This window comes from Mustela lutreola, chromosome 4, assembly GCF_030435805.1.
Source record: "Mustela lutreola isolate mMusLut2 chromosome 4, mMusLut2.pri, whole genome shotgun sequence".
Taxonomy (NCBI): domain Eukaryota; kingdom Metazoa; phylum Chordata; class Mammalia; order Carnivora; family Mustelidae; genus Mustela; species Mustela lutreola.
In genome coordinates, this window is record NC_081293.1 from 143,592,170 (window position 1) to 143,611,788 (window position 19,619).

Here is a 19,619-nt window from a genome sequence, read left to right on the forward strand (position 1 = left end):
TTAAGACTTAAATTCATTATATATTCCCTGAACTTGAAAAACCCCTCTTGTGCTGTAGCATCTGCTATTGAGGAAGAAGTCTGATTCTAATCTAATCCTTGTTCTTTTGTAAGGAAGTTGTTTTTGTCTCTTGAGAAGCTTTTAACTTTTCTTTTTATCCTCAGATTCTAGATTTTTACCACACATCTCATTATATAGTTCTTTCTTCATATTAGGATTATGTTCCTTGTACATTTACTTTGAAGATGCTAATTTTTATGGGGGAAATTTTCTTCTATGTTACTCTGATGATTGGATTTTCTTCCTGTATCTGGTGGTTCATTATTGCCTGCGCATTGTCTCATTTACTAACAGCTGTTCAACTTTTATTAGAACTGCTTGCATGATTGGTTGTGGGAAATGACTAGAATATGCCTCTATGAGGTATAATTATAGCTTGTCTTCTGGATATAGGGCTCCATCCCCTCTTACAGAGTTGCTAGCTACTTGGGATGTTGTCCCAATACCTTTGCTAATCCTCCTGTTTAGCCAAACTAGGAGACACAGGAAGGTCTAGTTCCTACGAAGTTTATAGGCACCCAAAAAGACCCCCTGGGTGACATTCTGCTCCTTACATTTAATTACTTTGATCGACCTTTCATGTTAGTTTGTACACTGTTACTCCAAGGCTTCCCTGTCCATCTGATTCTACCTGCATTCTATCTTACAGGAATCCCTCATAATTTCTAGTCTTCTGGTCCAAGGTTGCTGTATATGTGTGGTACCTTGTGAGTCATACTCTGTGTAGCCTCCTTCTGTGTGTTGGGCCAGGCAAGCACTGTTCTCATTTTCCAATGCTGTTGAGATTAATTATCAATTTAAAAATAGTTTTTCTTCTTTTAAAGGATTTACTCAGGAAGCAAGCCAGAAGTGTTTTATTAGTCAGACATCGAACAAATCTCTTTATTGACCTATTGCCTATTGCTGTCATCTGTGTGCCATAATCTAAAACCTTTTCTTTCTTTTTATTTTTTTGAAGTATTATAGAAGATTGTGGTCTCTCATGAATATGAGATTGTTATTACAAGAAATCAGAAAATATCATTTTTCCTCTTCTCTCTTTTTTATTTGTATTGTGCCAGTCTACAGTTTCTGGGGAAATTGGGAATATGTTGACTCCAAGCAAATGATTATGTCTTTTTAGCTTTATCTAAAAATTTAGGGTTGCGCATAACACCCAGTTCTCATTACCACATGTGCCTTCCTTAAAGAATGTTAAGCTGTTGCTTATCAAACTTTAATGTATGAAACCGTTGATTTGGCATCAAAGATTTTACCTGGCTTATGTACTGAAGATAGTTTGATCCTTAATACAGTGTTTTTGGAAACATAAACATGGCTTTCTAGGTAATTAGAAAAAGCTTCAGGAAATAAGATGTGTTCCTTCCTATCTTCTACACTTCCTCTGACAGAAAAAGAAAAGCCTTTAGATACTTTTTTTTTTCATTTTTCCCAATGTGACTCCACACAATGAGTTACTGAACTGAACTTCCTCCTCTGCACAATCCATCATTCTGCAGTATTTCACCCACTAGCCAATCCATCTGGAACTTTATCTAGTCACTTGCCAAAAATCCTCCTCCTTCTTAAAGATGTTCTGACCCACCTCTGAGTTTTCATTTCCTCCCACTCTACCCAAGTGATGAGCTCTAACCTCTTCCTTCCAGATGTCAAGCCCACCTACTCCCCTGAGATTAAAATATCTGCAACAATCTTCTTCACTGCCAACTATTCACCAGATATAAAAATGAATTTTCATATCTCCATTTCAAGTGTCAAAAGAACCAATTTTCAACTGGAAAAAATTATATGCCTTTTTCAAACTTATCATCACTCTACCGAATATATCAATTTGGATTCAAGAGCTTATTTTATTTTAGTCTCAACCATTCTTACAATTCCTTCAGGGCACACATAGATACGTGCAAACACACCCCGTATTCCTGGTAAATTTTATCCAAATGGCCCTTTTCTATATATTAACTTCTGGAGAAAAAAATCATACTACCATGCCCCTGAAATTATTTGGAAGCAAGATTCCTCAGTATTTCTCATACATGTCTTTTTAAAATTTCTTGTTTGAGTTGCTTATAGCACTCATTGAATTACATAATCTTAACTATAGAAGAGAATATATAAATTATCTAAATAGCTTCCACTCCCAGTATGAAATACATCTAATTTTAGGTGATTACTATTTTGTGATAAAGTTTGCTCATCATGCATTCATTTAATCAAGAAACACTTATTGAGGGGTACTGGGTGGCTCAGGCCATTAAGCTCCTAATTCTTTTTATTTATTTATTTATTTTTTAGCTCCTAACTCTTGACTTTGGCTCTGGTAATGATCTCAGGGTTGTGAGATGGAGGCCCACCACCAGCCATGCCTGTGGAGCCTGCTTTACATTCTCTCTGCCTCTGCCCTTTCCCCCTCTCCCTGCATCTCTCTCTCAAAAAAAAAAAGAAAGAGAAAAGAAAAAAAAAAGAAAATTAGAAATAATGAGTGTTTAACTATGTCCCCAAACTAATCTAATGGCTGGGCATAAACCAATCATCTGCACTTTCAAGGAAATCACGTTTTAATGGGAGGAGACAAGTAAGTAATAAACATAATAATTAAGTTGGTAATACAATGCGAATGTATAATCTGGGATTTTATCTATTTGGTTGTTAATTAGATAGATACCCTGTTACTGTTTCATGGCTGCTGACAGAAAACATAAAAGACTCCTGGGTCAGAGACCAAGTTCTCTTTTGCACAGTACAGCAGGCAGCAGGAACATTGGTTTATTATGCACGGGGATTATGCAGATAGGACCAGATGGATGCCGTGCACAAAGCAGAGCTGTATCACAACTGTGCAACATGGGATATGAAGAAATCACTATTCTGTAGCAAGCAGTAAGCAAGTCTTGCCCTTGGCTCAGAGAGAGAAACATTAACTTCTCTTTCAAGATCGCTTGCTATCAAGATAACTCTGAGGAATGTCCCAGTTCAATAGCTATTATGACTTTGAATTCTGGGCATACCCACCAAGGTGCATAGAAACACAAGTCATCCTTGAAGAGGATTTCCAAAAAGATGGGTGGTGATAACTGTTATGAAATAGAGAATCGAGGAGCTCAAGGTTGTAAGAGCAGAGAAGGCAGGAGGCGGGCTCACCATTTGCAGAGCTGAAGAGGTTGGCCAATGTAGATAAAATAGGCTAGATTATGCTGTGGTGACAGACAACTCCAAATCTTGGTGATTTATAATGACAGATATTTTTGTTTCACTCAAAATAGATGTCAACAACCATTGGGTGGCAGCAGACTGTGTGTGACTGTCATCTTGATTCCTGTGCAGAGGTTAATGGAGCAAGAACAGTATTTTCTTAGTCATAACAGTGGCTGAAAGAGGGAATATAGCAAAGCGCAACCTACCAAAGCTTCTTTCTCCCTTCTGTCTCATCAACCAATGCAAGTCAGATGGCCAAGTCTAATCACACACTAGGGAGAGGAAGCAGATGCTGATGACAAAATCTACTACAGTAGACTTTTTTGAGAAGGTGAAATTCCAGCAAGAAGAAGGAAGAAATGAGAAATCGAACCATGTGGGTGTGTGGGGTAAGGAATTCTAGGCAGAAAGAAAGGGTAGAAAAATGACTTTGAGGCAACAGTGTGCCTGGGGTGATTGGAAGAATATCAACAAAGCCATTGAGGAAGGAGCAGAGCAGAAGAAGGGAAATAACTCCTCTGGGCAAACAGAGAGAGCCACTTGTGTAAGGATTCTATGTTAGAATTTTCCCAAAATAGGGAGTTACTACCATGTCAGAACGGAACAGTGAAAAAGAATAGAAGCAGGAAGATTTGTCCAGTGCTCCATCAGTGGTGGCTCAGAGCAGAGTGGTAGCAGGCACTATGGTGGAAAAAGGGGGGCTGCATATATTTTGAAGGTAACAGCAATAGAAAGATTGGATATGGTGGCTGAAGATGGGAGACAAAGAGAATGAGAGAGAGGCTCATTCACATCACACCTGAAAAGCCTGTATAATGAAAGGTTATGTATGCTGTAAAATTTACATTAAATTTATACTAAAGTGAACTAATGATCATGTTCTTAATCATCTTTATCTTTAAGATATTTTGCCTGTTTTTTTTTTTTTTCTATCAGTTTCTGGAGGCCAGTGTTAAAAAATCTCCCAATAAGATTGAGCAAAAGAATTTAGAATCGTCATATTTTTGCATTGGGTTATCTTTTGCATACGATAACTTTATCTTATGAAATTTCTCTGTGTCTAGTAATACTTTAAAATTTGTTTTATAAGATATCAGTATAGCTATGTCACCTTGTTTTTGTTTAGAATGTGCATGGCATGTGTCCAATATATATATATATTTTTAAAGATTTTTATTTATTTATTTGACAGAGAGAAACCACAAGTAGATGGAGAGGCAGGCAGAGAGAGAGAGAGGGAAGCAGGCTCCTTGCTGAGCAGAGAGCCCCATGCAGGACTTGATCCCAGGACCCTGAGATCATGACCTGAGCCGAAGGCAGCGGCTTAACCCACTGAGCCACCCAGGTGCCCTGTGTCCGATATTTTTAAACATTGAAGGGCTATATCTTATATAACTTATAGTTAGTTTTATTTTTTATCTTGTCCAACAATTTTGAATTCTAAGTAGATGGCTTTGTTAATTTACATTTATTTTACTGCTGGGTGCCTGAGTGGCTCAGTCAGTTAAAGAGTGGCCTTTGGCTAAGGGTCCTAAGATCGAGCCTGACATCAGGCTCCCTGCTCAGTGGGGAGTCTGTTTTTCCATCTCCCTCTGCCATTCCCCTGCTTATGCTTTCTTGCTCACGCTCTCTCTCTCTCTCAAATAAATAAATAAAATCTTTAAAAAAATAAAGTTTTACTGCTTATTTGTATTTGAATTAGGATTTTATTATGTTTTCTATTTTCCTAATAGTTTCATTCTTATTTCTTTTTTATTTTTTAATTTATATGTTTTATTATTTTATTTTCCCTTAGTTTGTTAATTATTTCTTGTTGTTACCCTAGAGATTGCAATATTTATCTTTGATTTATTCAATTGCATTTCAAATTAGTCAATTTACCAATTTTCAGAAATCCAAAGACCTTGTTTATTTTAACTCCGTTTAACTATCTGCATCTTACTTTTGTTTGTTTTGGTAACTTTTGTTTTTAGGTGGGCAGGGGCAAAAGGAGAGGGAGAGTGAGACTCTTAAGCAGCCTCCATGCCCAGCATAGAACCCCATTCAGGGCTTAATCTAAAGATCCTGAGATCATGAGCTGAGCTGAGATCAAGAGTCTGTAGCTCAATCAACTGAGATACCCAGGTGCCCCTTGGTAATGTATTTTAAATCTGCATATATTTTATATCACATAAAACATTGTTACTGTTGCTTTTGAAGGTATTAATATTTACTTATATTTACTCTTATAATCAGATATTCAGCTTCATCCTACAGCAACCTACCACCTTCAAGGCACCACAAGAAAGATGTAATCTTTCTATTGTTTTTCATTGCTGGTTGTATTACCATGTTTAATCATAAGTCATTTCCCTTCTGCCAGAAAAATCCCTTCTAATATTAATTTTAATGATAATTTCTTGCCAATGCATTTTTCTTGATCTAAAAACTGTATGTATTTTTTAATCTGTGAAGCTTACTTCTGCTGATTATAGAGTTGTAAGTTGCTACTATTGCTTTTAGAACTTTAAAGGCAACATTCCATTGTCCTTTGCTGAAAAGTTGATTCTCGGTTTACTGATGTACCTGTAAAAGTAATGTCATTTTTCCTGGATGCTTCTAAAATAATCTTTTAGATTTTGGTTTTCAACAGTTTTTCTATCCCATAATGTGGTGTGATTTTTATTGCACTTGTCTTGCTTGGAGTTCATATTTAATTACTAATTTGAATTACTTCATTTTTTTAGTTAGAGTTTCCACTTGATTCTATTTTATAGATTCCCCTTCAATAGTGAAATTCTCCATTTTGTTTTTCTTGAATATAGTGATCATAATTTTTAAAAATATACTTATCTGGGAAGTCTTATATTTTGGTCATCTATGTGTCTATTTCTGGGGGTTTTTGCACCTGATTTTCAATGATTTGGTTCTATCTTTAGGCTTACCTAGTAATTTTTTATTATATGCTAAACCTTTTATATAAAAATGTATGGAGTCTTTCTTTTTAATCAGAGACTTAATTTTTATTTTACCATAAATTAAAATATGTGGGTGTTAAGTTGTTTCAGTTAAAAACTAAAATAATTTTTGTTCATAATTCAGTGGTTTTGGAAGCTAGTTTATTTATGGTGTGCTTTTAAACCTAGAAAGGATCTCACAAGATCATCAGTTTATGAGGGCCCTTTCTCCTTGGTGAACACTAAATTCCAATATTTTTTTCTTTTCCGTAACATTATGAGACCGATAAAATGTGTTTCATTTTTTAACTCCTTATCAGATAGTTTCCAATTTTTTTCTATTAAATCTGGCCCACACAAGAGTAGCTTAGGAGTTAGGAAATCCCTTAAGGGAAGATTACACAGAGACTATTGGTCTCATTTCTCTGTGATTTTCCTTTATTCCCTAGGATCTTGGAATCTCAAATTTTGCCTGTCTTGGTGGTCTTGAATTTCAATTTTTTAATCTCTTGAACCCAGTTTGCTTGCTGAAACCTTTAACCTAATTTTTGTTAAGCCTCTATGCTCAGTGCTTTGAATTACCAAATGTCCCAAGGATAAAATAGCAGTGGCAAATGCATGACTTATTTTAATGCATTTCTCTTCTTTCCAAAGTCTTTTTGCCTGCTACCCAATCCCTCTAATTGTCTGCTTTGGTTTTTGTGTTTTACATTTTGTTAATTTTTTTTTTCCCTGTAGTTAGCCTAAGCATCAGTATTACTCTCATACAACCTACTTTGTTATAGTGAGACGCACATGTCTGTCAAACATTTTTATAATGTTATAACTTAGAAGACAGATTAGAAGTATATGAATCAGATATCATGCTTTGAAGACCAACTTTACTACCTCTCTGATACCTGACTCTCGGCCTCAGTTTCTTCATATGTAAAGTGGATATGATAGTTCCTACTTTATAGAGTTGTTGTGAGACATATAAGAGGGTTGCATGCAATATGCTGAACACAGAGTGGCACTTTAGAAGCACAAATACAAGTTACAGATATGACTATTAGTCTGCTTATGGTCCAAAGGTACTTATATCCTGCTCAATAGAGAGTAGAGATACTGCATTATTTTTTAAATAAACTCTTAACAAAGTTTTTTCAATTGAAACTTTTTTTAGTAATTAAAAGAACATTTAATAATATGTACAATGATGGGCTCATTAGTTGTTGCCAAGTTTCCTAAAGTGAATTTTTAAATTATTCCTTTAAAAATCTGGTTTTTTCCTCTCTACTCTCCTCTGGCACCTCAACTGTTCTGCAAAATTTCCCTACTATTACAGCTATGCCCCTTTGACCCTGCTTGGTGTACGGTTTTGTACTGTTATTGATTGAACTTGTGTTTCTATTTTCTAACAAAATTTTACATAACTATTTAAAACTATGACTTTTATCATTGTTGATAATATTCCTATGATCAGAGTGCTTTGTGTGTCATTGCATTCATAATTATTTGCTGAATGTAACTGGGGCACGAGTTGGCAAGAAGAAATGAGAAAAACTGAGAACTCCACTCCAGTTTAAAAAGGTGAGAAGATACATAGGGGTTCCTGGTTCTTAAAATTCTGCTTTCAACAAAATGTTTTCTTTCTGTTCTCTTTGATCACCAGAAAATGTCAAATGTTAAGTCTAGTAAAATAGATAATTTATTGTATATATTCCGAAAGATAGAAAATACTTCCAGATTACATATTTATTAATTTCAGGGACCAATTGTGGGTTATAATAGGAAACATTAACCTGTGCTAACATATGAGAACATTTGCACTATAAAAACTGCATTAACGTCTTTTGTTACTTGAAAACAATTGATGTTATAGTGTGGTTTTATGATTAAAGTCTCCAGGTCCTTTGGTAAGAGAGATATCTCAGAGAAGGCATAAGCCTCTTTTTAAGAGCCTCCTGCCTGCCCTGGTCAATTCGACAACTTTTTAAGACAAAGCCTGGCTTGTTGAAGCAGGAGACATACCTGTAACAGAACTTTGTCCCCTCCATTTCAATTCTTTGTCTAGGCTCTCTGCTCAGCCAGGAGCCTACTTACCGCCACCCCCCCCCCTCTCTCTGCCTACTTGTGATCTCTCTCTGTCAAATAAATTAAAAAATCTTAAAAAAAAAAAAAGAATTGTTCAATTCTTTGTCTAATCCTAGTTTTCCCAAACTCCATATAACCATTGGAGCCTCTTTCTTTTCCTTATACTTCCTACACTTGCCTTTTATTTATATCTTGTTTGCTTTCAGATTCTTTCTACAAAGGGTTCAAGTTTGATTTTTCTACTTAATCTCCCTCTAGAATTCTAGTAACTGACAATATGAATTTTTCATCAATATGGTGTAATACTTATTTAGAACTCTCTGGAGAAGCTCTTCCTCACTCCTAGGGCAATACTTTGGTTACAACATAGTCTAAAAATAAACTTTCATCAGAAGAGATGAACCTAAGTCTATTCAAGAGAAAAGTATAGGGTACTGTAAATAGTGATTAAACACTGTAGACCATTCTTCTAGGAGTAGTCTTTGATTTGGATTGATAAACAAAGTGATGATACACAATAGATTTCACTCAGCACCAAGTTGGCTTAGCTTTAAGAAAAAAAACAGAGCAATGTTATCTGTCAAAGTTGTGGTTAACAAAAATATTCCAATAGTAATAGCATTTGTAATATGTTTAAATGAGGCATTCATAAATTTTATTAAAGTATTGAAACCAATAAAACAGCATTCACTAGCCAACATAATATTCATGATACTGTTATTGAAAATTATGAAAATATTTATTGTCAGTCTTGAATCTCTCCTCCATTGCAACCATTCCAAGAAAGTGCCTCTGTACTTGAATCTGACGATATCATTATGGATCGCTAAAGTATGTGCTTATTATTGGGTCAAATTCTCCTGGAAGCCTTCCCAGAATTAGGTTGCAACTGTTTTGTAAGAAGAAACATCTAGAAAAGCCAATTAGCTTGCCAGTCTCTAGAAGCAGTTTTTAAAGCTAGTATTTAAAGCTGGCCTCTGGCTACTTTGATTTTGTAGATTTCACTAGGTCATAATTTCCCGGTCATCAGAATTAATGAAAATTCAGGAAAAGTCAAACTTCAGGGAATGTAAAACCTCACATAGGAATATTTTAGAAGCATCCGGTAACCTTCCAATGTGACAAACCAGGCCTTCTTTATACATATTACAAGTAAAAGAGAAAGTAAAAGGTGAAGATAGGGATGGTAAGCAAAGCTAGATTTAAAGATTCTAGCAGACATATTTGGATCTTCCACTGCCCCAGGACATGGATCATGTAATGAACTAATCCTTCCCACACATTCTGTAACAATAAAATATATGCTATATCTCTTGTAAGATATAGTAACTAGAAAGTACATGTAGGCCCCAAGGAAGAAAAAGCGAAGCTTGCCAACTCACAGTGTAAGATGACGTGAAAGTCTATTCATGACTCTTCATAAGCCCTTATTCTAGAAGGGGCTGACCACTCTCTAGGGAATTCTGTTCTCACTGCATTATTTTTTAGAACTAGCATCTGTAAAGGTGATTGAAATAGTATATTAGAATATTCCCTATAAAAAGCAGAAGGAAAAATACCTCTGGATTATGTAGATGGAATTTTTCCTTTTTCATAAGAAGTGCGTGCTCACTTAGCTAAAGACAGAAACGTTCTCCTTCGTAGTAATTAGCTCTAATGCTTTTTGAACTCTCCTAGATAAAGCACATATAACTTCCAAGGTCATCTCTGTGTGCCCAGGGTATTTCTTTGCATAGCCCCTACCTTTCTCTGTGCTTTCAATGGGAAAATAATAAATCCTGGGTAAAGACAGGTGAAGGGCTAATAAACAATGGTGCTTTGTATAGCTTACCATTTGGAAGGCAGTACAACCACTTGTGCCATAGTATGTATCCCTCAGTGTATTTAAAGTTTTCTCCTCCATGATGTATGGGCTTCAATATATTGGCCCTGTATCACCTTTCATCCATTTTTCACATGGCACACAGGATCACAGCCTAAAATAAAAATACTCTGGATCAGGAGCATGGGGGTCTCTTCTTTTTACTAGGGTTGTCCTCTGGAAGTATTTTCTTCATCCCTAATGATCTTGTGCTTTTACCAACTAAACTTAAAATAGGTATTCTTCCTACTCATTTCCTGCTTATTTTGTTCTTGCTACAATGTACCAAGTACAAAGTACTTTTGCCTGTGCCTTGCATGTTAGATAGATATTCTAACATGCAAGGCAGAGGCAAAAGTACATATATATATATATATATATATATATATATATATATATATATAAAACACCTATCCATCTATGTAACCATATTTTATATATATATATATATATATTCCTTCATTGTGCCCTAGTGCATATATTAAAATAGAAAAGAAGAGATCAAATGTGTAAAAGGAAAAGTCAGCAACTTACAAAGAGCCCAACACACACACACATATATACATGAGCAGGCAGGTTAAAAGGTCATGAAGGAATAGAATATGGATTTCTGGAAGGGGTTTAAATATAAACAACCCTGTGACATTGGGTTCAAATACAGAATGAATGGAAGGGTTGGACATATTTATTAGGGCAGACGATTGGAAAAATTAATCCTTGGCTAAACTAAAAAACATCCAAGGAAGGCAATATTTGAATGTCTACCCTCAAGTCCAAGAGGAGGAATCTCTAGGGATTTTTTGGAGAGAAGAAACTCTATTACAACATTTTCCTGGCCTGAAAGCCTACTTAGGAGGAAGTGAACAGAACCCAGCCCCAAGGCCAAATTTCAAGCTCAAGTGGATGGACTGCCAGGACATCCTACACACCGGACAAAGGCAGTGAAGCCAAGACAACCCACATTCCCATGCTTTTAAAAACTAGGGAACCTCAAGGGGGTACTTGATTTATGTGGAATAACTGGCCTGCCCAAATACATTTCAGAAAGCAAAACTTTTCCAACACTCTCACCTGGGATTGAGGACTCTGGAAAATGGTGGTGGAAGAAGGAAATAGAGTGAAATTGCTCCTTGGCGAATGCATTGAGACTCTTGGAAGGGAGCCTAAGTTTGAGAAAAGAACAATATCCAGTGGTTATTGAGCACTTACTGTGTGCCATGCCATGACAGCCTTCTGTAGAATCCCCTCCTACCCACACAAAATCCTATAACTCATATGCAATTATTACATCGGTCTTTACAGTGATGAAGCTGGAACTTAGACTGGGTATCTGATCAATGAACATACTAGAAATATGAAATGAACACCTAGTAAATGGTAGAGGTGGGAATTAAAGCCAGGTTTGACTAATTTAGTGTCTACATTCTTGACAACTTATTGGGTTCAACAAAGGAGCCACTGCAAGAAAGGAAACCATGAGCTGGGAAGCAAACCCAAAATACATATAATTTCCACGATTCTCTACGCAAATTCATGAATCTCATAAATAAAAGAAGTCTTTCAAACAGACTTTCAAAGAAGACTGTTTAGAATTTACCTGTGGAACAATAAGAGGTTAGAGGACCGACTGCTGTAGGGTACAATTTGTGTATTTACTCAGGCTCTAAAATTTGGAACCTCAATGAATTGGTGCTAGTCCTTTGCCAACATCTGTCAATCTAATTTATTGATCTTAAAATAATGAAAAGTAAAATTTAAAATTCAGCAATTAAAAGATATTTCCTGTGCTACTGCTATATGCATTCATGGACATTCTATCTCTTAATCTAATGACCAACTCAGTGGTTAGCATAAAATGGGAATTCAGTAAGTATTTTTAAAATAATGAGGTAGGTAGGTATTTCCCTCATTTTACAAATGTGACAACTGACACTCAAAGAAAACTTAGCAATGACCGCAAGACCTCATGTAGGATTCAGATTTAGTTTTTCTAACTTCAAAACCCATACATTTGGTACAATATCAAAAGCCACAAAATTACAACATTATGTTGTTATAGAAATGAATAAAGTGAGTGGAAAGGAGATTACACTTGTGCAGGGCCTTAAATAGTGAGCAAAACATTTCACGGAACAAAAATTAATTGTACATGAGAATGTGGAAGACTGTGGAGGGAAATATTCCTGGCCACTGCTTCCAAATTTGTCATATCATAGCACATATACTATTTTTATAGCAAACTATGGGAAATGAGGAAGTAATTCTCAGCTGGAGGCAACTTCCCTGAGTGCTCTGGCCATTTTTGAGTCTGACCAGCTACCTTGTGAGTTGAAGGGATTCAAATCTTATCACGCCTTTAATCCCCTGGCCACATAAAAATATTCCAGATGTACCAGTTGAGAAGCTTAGTTTGGGGCATATAAAATAGCATACAAAAATGTAAATACAAGGAAATGCATGAAATATTTTTGAAACCTTAAGAAGTTCACTTGGTTTAGAGATATGGTAGGAGATGATATTGGAGAAGCTGTTCTAGAGTCTGATTATAAAGTTTCTTAAATGCCATATATTGGATTGAAAAATTATAATAAATACGCAACACAAACAAAACCCCCCAAAATTCAAACCTAAAATAGAACAATAATGGAAAGAAGAATTTTCCTTTTTCAGTTTTTTCTTTAATATCATTTTTCATATTTGAAACTGTATTTATAACTTGGAAATTCCTGCTGTGATGCACTAATTGTATTAGATAAAATATCCCTCTGAGATCAGTTATTAAAGCTAAGCAAAATGAAATGAAATAAAATAAAAAGGAACAAATGTTTAAAATTATTCTTCAATAACTAAGGCAGCAAGAAATCCAGGAATTAAATTCCTGAAAAGAAAGAAGTGCATTGAAATGAACCCTCCATTTGTCTCCACTTTTTCACCTCAATTGCCAATTCCTATCCCTGAACTTAGAAACTTATCACGAAGCAGCAACTAGAAACTGTTGGAAGACAAAAAATTGGACTTCAGCATTATTAGAAAAGCATAATTTGAGGCACCTGCCAATCAAGAGACTTCAGGAAAGTGACTCTGACAGTCTACATATAATTTCTACTCTAAGGATCCACTGAGACAGAGAAACTCCAAAACTCTGCTTGGAAGCTAAATAGCTTAGCAGAGAGTTTGAAAACCCCATGATGCTAGAGAGACAAAAAGCAGTGTTCAGCTCCCCAAATAAGAATGATTCCACTCAAACACTTAGGATTATTTTACATTGAGATTCCTGTAAGCATTGCATACAAGGAGTAAGAAACCAATTAAAAATAGACCAGTTTTGCTTGGATGAAAGTAATCTGCTTACCCTTAAATTGGGTTGGAAAAACAAACACACTAAATCTTCTTCACAGGATGATATCTAGAGCCTTCACAATCGTTTTCTACATATTTTCCAGCATTAATTAAAAACAAAATATGTCAAAAAAACAATCAAATAACCAGAACAAAGAGAAAACAAATTCTTAAATAACTGAGATTAATATATTTAATAAAACAGATAATTTGAAAAAGTTCACCAAATAGCAACATCATTTAAAACAGAAATCAGATGTAAAGCTAAGACCATTGAAATTAGGAATTAAAAAACAAATTTAATGGCAACATAAGAACTGAGGAAGACAGGAGGAGTGATTGGATTATAGAATAGTAGAATAGTATTCAAAATGAATCATAAATAAAAGCATGGGGAAAATATAAATCTAAGAAATATGCAGATAAAATTTTACAATATTGCTGATTATGTGTTCTATATGAATTAATTACTTTTGTACAGTTACTTGTTACATTTAGAAAATAAAAGTTGAAAGATAAATTAATTCATAATAGCTTCAGAATCACCAAATACCTAGGAATAAATCTAATGAAAATTATAATAGCTCTGCATAGTAATCTATAAAATACTATAAGAGAAATCAATGAAAACTGTTAATAAGTGGGAAAAAAAAAACCCACTATGGCCATAGACTAGAGGATTCAGTATTTTTTTTTCTTTTTTTAAAGATTTTATTTATTTATTTGACAGAGATCACAAGTAGTCAGAGAGGCAGGCAGAGAGGGGAAAGCAGGCTCCCTGCTGAGCAGAGAGTCTGATGCAGGGCTCCATCCCAGGACCCTGAGATTATGACTTGAGCTGAAGGCAGAGGCTTAACCCACTGAGCCACCCAGGTGCCCTGAGGATTCAGTATTCTTAAGATGACAATTCTCTCTAAGTTTATCTGTAGTTTCAACACAACTTCAGTGAAATTACCGACTTTTTTTTAATTGACAGGCTAAAGCTAAATTTATATGAACCATGATAATCTTGAGAAAGAACATATTTGGAAGACTTACATCGAGTTTTTTTTAATAAAACTACTATAAAGAAAAATATGTGATATTGGTACGTAGATACACAGTTTGATAGAATAGAATATAGAATTCAGAAGCAAACCCATTCACATATATTCACCTAATTACAGCAAAATTGTTGCTAAAATTCAGTAAATAAAGAATGGTCCTTTTGGTAAATAATACTGGATCAAGTAAATTTTTTATGGAAAAAGTGGTAATTTATTCCTTCTTAAGACCTCATACACAAAATTCAGTCCCCAAAGATTTCAGACTTAATGTAAAAGATAAAAAAGGTAAGGTTGTATAAGATCAAAAATATCAAAATGTCCACTTGGAAGAAAACATTTTTTAAAGTATTTTTTTAACAACAACAAAAAAAAACACTATCTAGAAAGAAATGGAGGAATAGGTTTCATTTTCTTACAATTAAGAGAAATTTGTTAATCAAAAACATCTCATTAAAAGTATAAAAAGATGGGGTGCCTGGCTGGCTCAGTCAGAAGAGCATATGACTCTTGATCATGGGGTTGCAAGTTCAAGCCCCATGTTAGATGTGGAGATTACTTGAAAAAAAATAATATCTTAAAAAAAAAGAGTAAAAAGACAAGCCATAAAGTCTGAGAACACACTAGCAATATGTATATTTGGCAAAACACATGTATCTATAATATATGAAAAACATCTAAAAGCAGTAAGGAAAAGATAGACATTTAATTTTAATAATCAAGAGCCTGAACAGGAATTTCAAAAAAGAGGATATTCAGATGTCCAATCAACCTGTCCAAAGGTGCTCAACCTTATTAGCAATCAGAGAAATACAATGAAAATCACAATAAGACAACATCAAGTGGTGAGCTTGAGGGATGCTGGATCCCTGTAAACCACTAGTGGTAATATACCTTTTTATAACTATTTTGGTAAACTGATACTATCTATAAATCTTTGTGCATCACACTTTATGACCCAACAATCCCACTCTTAGCTATGTAATCAAGAGAAATACATGCCATGGTACACTAATTCAAGGTGTGAGAATATTCATGGCAGTATTAGTCACAATAGAAAATCAGACACAAATCTCCAAAATAATACTATTTATACCTTTGTACGATAGGATGATATATGTAATAATAAAGAACTCCACTGCTCTATGCAGCCACTAGGTGAACCTCACTGATAGATGATTCAAAGAACCCAGACATAAAAGAACATCTGTATTAGGTGATGGGGACTAAGGAGTGCACATATCACAAAGAACACTGGGTGTTGTCTGGAAGTGCTGAATCACTGTATTGTACACCTGAAACTATATAACATTGTATATTAACCCTAATGGAATTTAAAATAAAATACATAATAAACAATACCTATATTGTATAACTTTATTTAAAGTTCAAACTGGCAAGTTGAGTCTAGTTGGTAGAAGTGAGGATATTGGTGAACATTTAAAGGCATTTTAATTGGTAGACTGTTAGGAGAGAGGCTTTTCAGATGTTCTGTATCTTCTATATGTCCTATTTTTGCATCTGGTTATTAGTTACATAAGTATGTTTCCTTTGTAAAAATGTAGTAAGCTGCACATTTCAAAAGTATACTTTACTTTATGCAAGTTATACTTCAATAAAAAAGTGAAAATATCTTTCTGCAAAATGCAAATAACTTCCCAATATTTTATTCTACACCCATTTAAACCATTCCCTTTTGGTCATTGTACTGCCATAACTGTGTAAATTTGTCCTGTCTTGAGTTTCAGCCACCTACTCACATCCCTCTCTCTTCCCTTCCTTGATCCTCACAGGCCATAAAACCCTGAAAAAATAAGTTCACTTCTTGGGCTCCTGTTTTTACATATGTAAAATATAAAGATTGGGTTACATTACTTCAAATTTTCTTTCATTTTTTTTTAACCTTCCTTCAATATCCCTGCAGCTCTAGTCTTCCTCACATATAGTTTTCATTACTCCACTGAGCAAATTCTGACAGTATCTTCATCAATAAATTTAAAATTCTCTGCTTGGCTTGGAAGGCAAAATTTTTGCCTGTCCAATCTTATGTCCTGTAGCTCCCAAGAACATTCCTTTCTTCTATCGTATTTGTCCAGAATCCTCAATGCCCTATGAGTCCTACATACTAAATTCTGTTGTATCTTCTTCTTCTCCCTCTCTCTTTGATGTCTGCTGGTTGTTCAAGTCCCCATTCAAGCCTTCTTTCTCCAGCCAACGTCTTCTTACTATTCTTTCCTTTACTGATGTGTCTATTTTCAAATACTTTGCACATAGCCTGTTGCAATCTTCTGCTGTCCTACATGTGCCTTACCTGTGACCCTTCTATCTCCTGTAAGGAGAAGAAGTGTGGGTTTGCATTCCACTAATTTGACATTTGCGGTCTCCTGATGTAAAACATTTTTTCCAGTTTTATTATCAGGGACTCCTGAGCTGCTCAGTGGGTTGAGCATCTGCCTTTGGCTTAGGTCATGATCCTGGGACTCCTGGGATTGGCCCCTGGCATGGAGCCCTGCCTGGGCTCCCTGCTCAGCAGGGAGTCTGCATCTCCCTCTTCTTCTGTCTCTCCTCCCACTCCTGCTCCCTCCTGATCACTCTCTCTGTCTTTCAAATAAATATATAAAATCCTTTAAAAAAAAGATATGTGACATATAGAGCTGTATAAGTTTAGAGTGTACAGCATAATGGTTTGACTTTCATATATTGTGAAATGATTACCACAATAAGTTTAGTTAACATCTATCACCTCATCCGGTCCAAAAAAATTCCAAGAAACAAAACCAAAGGATCTAGGATCTACTCTTTTAGGTTGCCTATAAACCACACAGCGGTGTTAACTATAGTCATCATGTTGCACACACATCCCTAGTTCTTATTTATCTTATAACTTGAAGTTTGTGCCTTTTAATTACCTTCATCCAATGCCACCACCCCCATCTTTTTTACTTTATTTTATTTTATTTATTTGATAGAGAAATCATGAATAGACAGAGAAGCAGGCAGAGAGAGAGGCGGAAGCAGGCTCCCTGATGAGCAGAGAGCCCGATGCGGGGCTCGATCCCAGGACCCTGGGATCATGACCTGAGCTGAAAGTAGAGGCTTTAAACTACTGAGCCACCCAGGTACCCCCACCCCCATCTTTTTATCTGTTCGTGATCATCTGCTCTAACACACTGGCAGATTCTGAAGACCAGGCTTCTAATTGTATTCTTGAAAATTTCCTCACAAATGGAGTTTAATCCTGCACAAAGAAAACCTACAATATATACTTATTGATTTTCTTTTCCTGGTTCTTTCAAAGAAGCAGGACATTATAGTGTTAAAACTAACACCATTCCTTTACTATAGTGCTTTCATGGTGTCACGCTCTGCGTGAAATCCTAAAGATATGGGCCATGAGGCACGTGGGGCCTTGCCTAATTCTAGGTCAATTCTCTGGTTCCTCCCCACCCTGCTCCTTCTTAGCCTTCAACCTTACTCTTCCCTCTGCCTACAATGCTCTTCCTTCAAACCACCTTTTCACGTATTTTAGATCATTCTCCAAATGTTATCTCCTTAGAGAGATCATTATTTATCTTTTCATGCCCTAAGCAATATTTTCTTTTGTTTTTCCCTGTGACTTTACCTACTCCAAGCTAAATGTAAACTACTCAGAGAAGGCACTTTGAGTTTCTTTTTTGGGGTTTTCTCCAAGGCTTATGTATATAACTGAATAAATATGTAAAGAAATGACCAAGTGGAGTGAACACTGACAATAATAGTTGAAAAAAATTGTAATACAATGTGTATGTTCCGATTGAATTGAAAGCATTGGTTCAGATCCTGAGGGACAAAGTAATATATCAACTATATAAGAAGAAGACACAACCTCAAAATTTGTGGTTATAATGAATAAAAATAGGGGGAATGTGAGTTGTGAACAAACTGTTCTTACAAAATGATAGGATAAATGATAGTGCTTTAAAACTCCTGAATTTAAAACAAGTTGAATATTGAGCTACACAGTAGATAATGAATAAAGCTGATTAACTATATCTGATCTTATCCTAAAAATGAGTGCATCTGGGAACCAGATGACTTTATACTTACATTATAGACAAGAACTCTTTAAGGCTTCAATATAGGTGGAGACAGGAATCATTATCCCATTTAGCAGACTTTAAAAGTTGAGGTAGTAAAACAAATGGTTTGCCTAATGTTTCAACATTTATTTGAGAGTGTCATATTGGATTTTAGTTCATAGCCACGTGTTTGTTCCGGCATGTACTGTATAATCTATTACATAGTTTATGCCATGAACATAAATTTCATCATAGTGAGAGAAGCATCACAGTCTGCCCTCTATAACAGATTGCTCTTCTGTAATCATCCAATTATGGGTAACCAGAAAGGCAATGAATACAGCATTCGATATTAAATGTGGACACATCCCCCATAAATTTATTTAAAAAGTGAGGTTAAGAGTTGGTTCAAGTTCAGGAGTGGCTGACTTATGGAAACCCGTGGATTCAAGCCCAAATTAGGATCTTAAAGGAAGCATAATACACTATGAAACAGAGAATGGGGGTTTGTGGTGGCAAAGTTGTAGCTCGTACCAATTTGGTGACTCCTGACAAATCACAAAGAAGCATTTTTTGTTGTTGTTGTTGTTTTTTAACTCAAGATTTTCTTCTTGTGGGCTATTTCTCATAGATTTATCCCTTTATTTTTATTTGTATTTTTAAATTCATGGATATTCAAAATTCCACTCTTCATCCCCCCACCCCCCAAGGAAAGTTCCAGCCTCAGAGTTGTTAAAGTCAAAACAATTGTTGTTAAAATGGAAAATAGAGGCAATTTGTATCATTGGCCCACCACAGCTTGGCTCAGGTCTTCCAGCCTCTGCTCTTGTGAGAATGAAGCCAGACCACACACTGAGGCTGAATTATAACACTTCAAAAAGAAGAAAAACACTAATGGAAAAAGTCAAATGGGTTTCCAAATAGGAGGTGGTAGACAGTGAAGAAACAGCTCTCAAATAAGCTAAACTCTGAATCTGAGGCCCCAACACACAATCATGAACTTGCATTCCTACTCTTCTGTGGCTGTAGGACAGGAAATGTCCATTCAACT

At 35.5% G+C, this 19,619-nt stretch overlaps 1 long non-coding RNA gene across 1 annotated transcript in view; it reads right to left on the minus strand.

Moving 5' to 3' along the window:
- The window catches only part of LOC131829456 (uncharacterized), a 51,748-nt gene that overhangs the window by 21,687 nt on the left and 10,442 nt on the right, over positions 1 to 19,619 (minus strand). The window contains exon 2 of the long non-coding RNA XR_009352860.1: positions 11,200 to 11,291. This is a non-coding gene — a long non-coding RNA (uncharacterized LOC131829456). The remainder of the gene's footprint in view (positions 1 to 11,199; positions 11,292 to 19,619) is intronic.